The sequence below is a fragment of the Scardinius erythrophthalmus genome, assembly GCF_964197995.2.
Source record: "Scardinius erythrophthalmus genome assembly, chromosome: 24".
NCBI lineage: Eukaryota > Metazoa > Chordata > Actinopteri > Cypriniformes > Leuciscidae > Scardinius > Scardinius erythrophthalmus.
This window is the reverse complement of record NC_138244.1, coordinates 20,214,384-20,221,692: the sequence shown is the minus strand read 5'-3', so window position 1 is coordinate 20,221,692 and position 7,309 is coordinate 20,214,384. Positions and strand designations below refer to the sequence as shown.

Below are 7,309 nucleotides of genomic sequence, written 5' to 3'. Positions count from 1 at the left end.
AGTTAGTTCGCAATGGTTCTGTTTGAGCCTGGGATTCCGATCTTCCAATTAGAGAGATTGATTTTATTGGCTTTGTTTGTTTAAAAAAAAAAATGATATGCTTGATGTGACCTTTGGCTCTCTGTTGAGACTCATTAATATTCAAAACTGTTTAACAGTCTTCTCTGAGTGAAATGTTGGGTTTTGAGGCTGTGCGTAAGTGCTTAGGGAGTCGTGGTGAGTTATATGACCTTCTGCTTTTCTATCACCTCAAGGTTAATTCTCCATCCATCTCGGGCATCTCTTCGGGATCTTGTGCAAATGAGTTTAATAACCAACTAAATGGATTTGTCCAGGGAGAGAAAAAAAATGCTTAATGGATCAGCCTGATCTCATAAAGCACAGAGAGAACTCACTAAAACATTTTAATGTCATTTTTAGACTGATTTTAGTACTGAATAGGTCAATATGTATTGGATAGACTGATTAATCTGCTATTTTTTTGACCAATTTGAAATTTACAGACAGTCTTGTCTATGAATAATAAGCATTTTATGAATTTTGTGTAAAATAAGTATTTCAGAAAGAAATTGTGTACATCTGATAATGGCATTTTATTGGCCATCCAACTTTGCAAATATCATTATCGTCCAATTAAAAACCCATACTGTTAAACCAGTAACTGTTGGTTTGGTCACATCCTGTGTGTTTCACACATATAGATGTGAAGTTTTTGAAGTCTCTTGTTTCCTCTTCTGGCTTTTCGTGTGGTCAAATAAATGTCAGTGTACCGTGGAAAGTCTTATTTACCCAGCAACCTGTCTATATATACCTATATGTTTACAGACAGAATGTGAGCTGCATTATCCAGTCTCACTGAAAGATCATTTTTAAATAACTAACGGCTGAGGTTTTATTTGATTAGGTGCAAAGCTGAAATACGACTTGTAGTTTGCGTTAAACTGGAAAGACTGGATGAGTTGGGTGTTATGAGGAGTTGTTAAATGAGAAGTTACAGTAATTACACGCTCACAAACCACACATTAAGGCTTCATTAAGTCAGTAACATTTGCAATTCAAGTTCAAATAGACAACTTCTAATGTCACTGCTTGAAAATATGCTAATGCAAAAGCACTATGTAAGTATAATATTACAGTAAGTACAAGATTGTTTTGTGGTACGATACTACAGTAATAGTTAGATTTTTAGTTTATCGTGGTAGAAGATCGAGGTGTGTGTGTGTGGGGTGGGGTGGGTTGCTGTAGCAGACGTGCTATAAAGAAAGAAACTCCTCATTGACCATCTGACTCCACTAGACTCATATTTACTTATTAACCCGCTTGAAAACAGATATATTTATGTTCTTGAATGCTGATTTGACTGGTCGATCATTTGTTCTTTGACCTTTTTAAGCAGTTAGATTTGCCTGAAAATGACTTGGAGTGTTGTAGGATGGGTAAACAAACAGGTGTAAAATATGTGCATTTAAAAATATATTATATTATATTATATTATATTATATTATATATTATATATTATATATTTAGCAATCACCTGCATCCGAGGAACATAAGCAATTTGTCATTATTTTCTATTGGACAATTTTTCGAAAAATATTTTTTTATTTAAAAAAAATGCTAAATATTCAAATTTAAAGTATTTTTTTTGTTATTTAATGTACTATGACTTAAAATCTACACTTTATTGTGAGGCTATACGGCAACTTCAGCAGCTTGGTTTTGTGTTTCAGTAGTATGTTTTTGATAATCTCTGGTTTTCCGATTGATTAACAGGGTGTTGTGGATGGATTATAAAATGAAAAACCTTGTGCCAAGTGTGTGTGTGTGTGTGTGTGTAGTCAGCAGGGTTAAACCCTCAGAGACGGACTGTATCGGGATTAGCTCAGAATTCTGCTGCTCCTTTAACTGATGTTGGTCAGCTGCTATATGTATTTACACACACACACACACACACACACACACACACGCACACGCACGCACGCACACACGCACACGTCGGGTGTTTGCACTACAGTGGTCCTCGTTTTGGACATGTCTGTTATAGGCTGAAGTGACAGGAGAATGTTAATACTATTAAAAAATAATGTTGGCATCTTAAAACTTAAGAAAAAGCCTACCTGAACATTAAATGAAGATTACCCCATCATTTTCTCACCTTTTAGCCATCCCAGGCGTATATGACTTTCTTCTTTCCGCCAAACATAATCAGAGTTATATTAAAAAAATATCCTGGCTCTTCCAAGCTTTATAATGGGAGTGAATATAACTGAGATTTCGAAGCCCATAAAAGTGCATCCATCCATCATAAAAGTAATCCATACTGCTCCGGGGGTTAATAAAGGACTTCTTAAGTGAAGTGCTGCGTTTTTGTAAAAGAAAAAAAAACAGAAACAGAAAATGTTTATGTGGCCTTAAAAGAATCACATGAAATAAGATGCCATGACACAGATAAGAGGGGGAGAGACAGTGGTCAAAAGCCTGACTTCATGACCAAAAACATGTGCCTCTAGTTGTCCAAGAAAGGAAAATGACAAGACATGGAAATACGGGCGGTACAACATCTTTTTTTTATCCTATATTTGACCTCAAAAACCCTATATATTCAAAATGACCAATCAGCACTGCGTACATCGTGACACTGGACATATTCCCAAAGCATAAACACTTACCCAGCATACTTTGATGTCTGTCAGCAGTTTTAGGGGCTTACAGATGCCAAGCATCCCTTCAGATGGGACAGCGTGGGTTGTAACAAAAGCTTTCACTTTTTTGCTAGACATTTCCTGCTGCCCAATCACACACAAAGCTGTGGGTCCAACTGCTAAGAGTATTTACTGTAAGCTCCAGTAAGTGTAAACTTAAAGCTTGACATTATAACTTCTTCATTCTGTTGAGCGTAAAGTCGCAAACGTCTGAGCTCATTGTTTGAAGCTGTTTTGGATCTCTTGGAAATGAATGCATTAACCATGAAACTCTTTTGACAATGCAAACCCTTGTTTGTCATATCTGTGAAGGGTCTATTCTAAACATCTTAGACATTAAATTCTGAACCATTGATGAGCAAAACTATGTAGTTCTTTGAATAAAAGGTGTATTTTGTGCATTTGAGAGAACTAGAGTTCTGTACTGTAGCATTTATAGTTATGTGGTGACTTTGAGGTACAGAACCTTTTATGTTTGATGTGGTTCTGTGTGTAGAGAAGTCAAGTAAAACCTGTTAAGGTTACTCACATTCTCATTTGCTTTTCCTTTTAAAACAAGGCGAAAGTGTACTACAGACTGTAATGCTGCATTTATGTTCATAATCCTTTCAAAATGACTAACAAGAAAGTACGCATGTAATCGGCAATTACCAGAACAGGAGGCTGAGGATATGGGTCAAGTGCTAAGGTTATACCACAAGAGCCTTGATTATAAAGACCTGCAAATGCTACAACAGTTGTGTGTGTATATATATATAGCTATGCTCAGGTGTCTAAAGATGAATCATCAAATGAGTCAACAAATTACTGTGCTGATGCCGATGGATAGGAGCATAATGAGAATAAAGGAATGTTCAGTATGCTAGTAGGAAGTCTGTGGTTTTGTTTGTTGTACATATATTTAAAATATCTTGGGTGTGAGCTTAAGAAGTTTAAGAGGAGAAACCTGAAAAGGTGTGTCTCAAGTTTCTAGGTTCAGTGTTTTATTAGGAAAACATCTAAAATGTGCAGTTGGGAAGGTATTCCATGACCAAGGTTTGGAAACACTGAGCTAGGAGAGTAGAAGTAGATATCCATGGGGTGTCTGCTGTGTTAAATAATTGGCATTTGGCAATACTTCCAGGGGCCTCAAACCTCAGGCCACACTGCCCGAGACTACCAAAATTAGCTTAACATCAGGGCCCTCAGTGAATACAGTGCAAGCTGACCACTAGGGCCTGTGGGCCCCTCGGTGCATACAGAGACAAAGGCCCCTCAGAGAGTCTGACCTGAACACCAGGTCCCCAAGTACAGTGCAAGCTTAACTCCAGGTCACCTCCGGAGACATGTGCCCAAGGACCTCCTGTGATAGTCATTCTGCCAGCCAGAAATGGCATCTTAAATTTGATTGACTTTAGGGACCTAGAAAGAGGCGTACCATGATAGAATCTCCATAAATAACATAAAGTAACATGTTTGTCAACTCCAGTCCTCTGGACCCATATCCCAGAATGTTTTTGATGTCCCCCTAATTAACACGTCAACAAGCTGATGAGTTAAATTAGGTGTTTTAATTAGTGAGACATCTAAAACATTTTGGGAGGTGGTGTCCCCAGGACTGGAGTTGTCAAACCCTGGAGTATTGTTTGTTGGCTAAGTTGGCAAAAAAAGGCCCCCTTGTACTTGTAAAGGAACCTAAAGCTTGGGAGAGCTTGTTGTCTAGAACAGTGGTTCTCAAACTGGGGTACACGTTGTACACTCAAACTGGGGTACCCCTGGGGGTACGTGAGGTGACAGAAGGGTGTACGCGAACAAAATACTGAGTTTTGCCATTCATTTATTTCTACCCCACCTTAAAAATAACATTAAAACTGAGCATGTATTTCTATCAGGTAAAATGCGTTAAATACATTACATCCGATCAAATTACCTCATCTTTTGCGGTCAAGACTGGCTGCATTCACACAAACAGCGTGCATATGATAGGCTACTGTAGGTTGCGTGCTATCGAGCTATACTGCCGTTCTCGACAATGTAGCCTACCTTTGTAAAAGTGGGGATTTAGTACTTACTAGCACCAGCACGAAGAACAAATATAGACACTAGACTGTGCATTGAGATCGATTTAATATTCAAACTCTCTTCGATACAGATTCATACTCTGCGTGAGTTCCTATGTTTAAAGGCACAATATGTAAATTTTTTGCTTTAAAAATAGCAAAAATCACTATATCTATGTTATATATATTTTTTAGTTGTGTACTTACATTATCCCGACTGTTTCCAACAACTTTCAAACCAGGAGAAATTTGTAATTTAATTCAAGAAACGTCCCGTTTCTTTATTTCCGTTTTGTCGCCGCCAATGGCGTCATATCTGCGTTGTCCCTGGTTTCCGCTCGTGCTGCCATGGCAACCAGAGCCGTCTGATAGTAACCAAAGCGACTGACGCGGACAACTTTGTAGTTCGCAATGTCTATTTGCACGCTGTTGTTGTTTCGTTTAAACATTATGGACCGTGGCAAGCAGACTTTGGATAAAAAAAGGAGAACTAAAACTCCCATAGACCGTATATAAACGAGAGCTCCACGTCCGAGACTTCGACCGCTCCTACATGTACTTTATTAAACAGGTGAGCACATTTACATAAAACTAATCAATGTTTTATACAATGAGTTCAACAATGATAAAATGTCAGAATATGATCTGTATGTTATTCTAATGTTGATCTAGTTTACTGCTAGTCTCATACAGACAAACTAACACATACATTTCAACACATTCAAATGCAGTTTAGTGTGCTAGTGTAATGTTAGACCAAGTGAAACAGCGCTGCGTTACCTCACAAGTTTAATTTGTCTAATAAACTGACCTGTGAGTAGTAATTCTGCGTGTAGTTTGGTAGAATCAAATGTCCGTATTCCTTTTATATCCGACCGCGGGACTCGCAGCACGTTTGGAGGTGATAGCTGTCTCTTAGCAATCCCGAACTGCTTCATATCACAGTCATGATAAAAAACATCGATGTATTCAGTCATCCATAAACATTATTAGATCGGTCGGCTTGACGTTGACGACAAGATCCATAATTCTTAGCAAATGTTGCGTCATCAATCTACGCCTTTGTTATTGTAAATAGGTTAGCGACCCCTAGTGGCAAAAAATGCCATACTGTACGTTTAATGTTGATCACATATTATACAAATATCCACACTGCAAATGTGACAGTGATTTTATACAACAGCTCAATAAACAAAAGGTATTAATATTAAGTGATGATCAAAAAACAGTATTGTCAGTATTTTTTGCAACAAAATAATAGCTCCAGCGAAAGCCACAGCAGTGTTTGTGAACGAATCTGCGCCTTTGAACAAATCGTGAGAGTCAATGATTCAATGATTCATTCATAATTACAACCAGTTGCTTCGTTACTGAATGAATGAATGACTCGATGACTCACTCATAAAGACAGCGACTTTCCGCCACCTACTGGCGGTTTTAATTTTAATATTTCAAAGCATCAGTTCATTTTACCATCACTGCATATTCCTCTATTGAACTTTTTTTTTTTTTTTTTAAGCATTATTTCTTTTATAAAGGTATTTGTAAAGGTCGATTTAAAAATCGATTTAAGGGGGCAAATATTGTCCCTTATTGAAAAAGGTGTGACTGCAGAGAGGGGGTACGCAGAAGGATGTTAAAAGCCTCAGGGGGTACGCCACTCTAAAAAGTTTGAGAACCACTGGTCTAGAACAACTTCACAGGATTCTTTTTTTGCACCTAGAGGGAACGACACTGAGACCGTCACCAGAGATAAAGATCGTGACCATGGGAAAGCTCTTGTCTGGGACGAAGAGTATCCTAGTCTTGAATTCAAAGTAAATATTAGTGTGGTTTATTAGACCACATATTATAATCAGACCAAATTATAAGACCAAAATGGGGATGAGAGATGAACTGTCAAGTGTGGTCAGAGAAGCAACGATTAGAGAATCCACATGACTGGATGCTAGTACAGAGTGATCTGGCCTAAATGGAGAAGTTTAAGGGACTAATTACCGAACCTTGAGGGACACCAGTGGTTTGGGAGTGCGGATAAGGTAGTGAGCCTTTCAAAGCACTGTAACTTGGGAAGCTCTGTTATCCCAAGAAAATACAGTCCTAAATGTGCTAAATCAGCTTTGAGATCTACAGGTTGGGGTTAAGTGTAAATTACTGCAGCCAGATCCAGGAAAATCAATACAAAGTTAATCAAGGACATTCAAGGCTAGTGTAAGGGCTTCAGTGATGGCACGTAGAGTTGTTTCGGGACTTACACCTCAAGTGTAAGGTCTTCAACCTTTAAGCCCTTTGTGATCAGTAGCTTTGTGATCAACATTCTCTCTAGTTATCAATCTCTATTGAAGTCTAAACCAATTAGTGAATTTCTCTCTGGGAGTATCAGTACCGTCTTAATCCTCATCCATCTTTAATGTTGTCAGTGAAACGTGCACATACACTCACACACATGGGTTAATGAGCAGAAGGCAGGTGTGTGTGAGGTGCTTTATCTAGTCTTAATGAATGCCGAGGGTAGCAGATCTCTGTAGTCGCTCATGCATCAATGCTTGTCTGTCATCATTATGGACA

At 38.3% G+C, this 7,309-nt stretch overlaps 1 protein-coding gene across 1 annotated transcript in view; it reads left to right on the top strand.

Annotated features, from left to right (window-relative positions):
- Positions 1 to 7,309, top strand: part of gse1a (Gse1 coiled-coil protein a) — a 44,955-nt gene that overhangs the window by 455 nt on the left and 37,191 nt on the right. The gene's annotated exons all lie outside the window — the stretch shown is intronic.